The 1035-nt window shown below is 59.8% G+C and overlaps 1 protein-coding gene across 1 annotated transcript in view; it reads right to left on the bottom strand.

Moving 5' to 3' along the window:
* Positions 1 to 1035, bottom strand: part of ATP8B2 (ATPase, aminophospholipid transporter, class I, type 8B, member 2) — a 12705-nt gene that overhangs the window by 2676 nt on the left and 8994 nt on the right. The window lies entirely within an intron of this gene.

A 1035-nucleotide genomic window follows, 5' to 3' on the forward strand; every position in this document is an offset into this window, starting at 1 on the left:
AAAAACTCCCAGCCCCCCCCCCCCCCCCGGCGCCTCGTCCCCCCCTTCAACGCAAATAACTCTTAAACACCCTCAAAAATAGAAATAATCCTTAAACACCCCCAAAACCAGACCCTGACCCACGCCAGGGCCCATCCTGAACGGTTTCCTCTTTGGTATCGAGGAGAGAAGGGTCCCGGGACCCTCCCCCGCCCTGGTGGGGAGGGCAAGAGGCCCACCCACCCCCCGGGGGCTGGTGAGGAGGAGGAGGAGGAGGAGGAAGCGGGGGCCGAGGGTTGTGCAAGACTGCGGCGTGGGATTGAATCACGGCAGCCTGCAAAGCCCTGTGCATCCCGCAGAAAGCAGGAAGGAGCCGGGAACGCTTCCTCATTCCCACCCGGCACCTCCCCCGGCCCGTCCTGCTGCACCCCAGGGTGAGGGGAACCGTGACATCCCTGAAACCCCCCCACGCTCTCTCCAAGAAACAACTGCTTCTGTAAACCCGAGGGGGTTTTCTTTCTTTTTTGTTTGTTGTTGGGTTTTTTTGTGTGTGGTGTTTTTTTTTCTTGGTGTTTTTTTTTTTCCCTTTTTTTTTTTTAATATAAAAAGAAAGAAGACACGTGGGTGAGGGGCAGGGGAAGGGGCAGGGTGCTGTCCCAGCCCCCCCGGCCTGCCCGTGGTGGTGGCTCTGCCATGATACATTCACGTGTGATGGGATATTTGCACTCTGAGGAGGTGCATGCTGACAGCCCGAGGGGCTGTGGGGACAGTGTCCGTGCCCGTGTCTGTCCATCTGTCCATCCCAGGGACAGGAATTTTGGTTTTGGTAACACTGTGACAGTCCAGACTCCTCCAAACCTCAGCACCTCGGCCTGTATAGCCCCTGCTCCCCCCATGGGACCCCTGCCCAGGAGGGGCTTGCCCACTCCCTCCACCCCGGGGCCACAGCGAGGCAGGGGGGCCCCCTGGCTGCAAAGGGAGGGGATGTGACCCCCCCAGCCTCACACCTTGTACGCGGCGCTTGTGCTTCTTGCCGGGATGGGTTCGCGAGCCCTT

The sequence above is a fragment of the Chaetura pelagica genome, unplaced genomic scaffold (assembly GCF_000747805.2).
Source record: "Chaetura pelagica isolate M959 unplaced genomic scaffold, ChaPel_1.0 scaffold686, whole genome shotgun sequence".
Lineage (NCBI taxonomy): Eukaryota > Metazoa > Chordata > Aves > Apodiformes > Apodidae > Chaetura > Chaetura pelagica.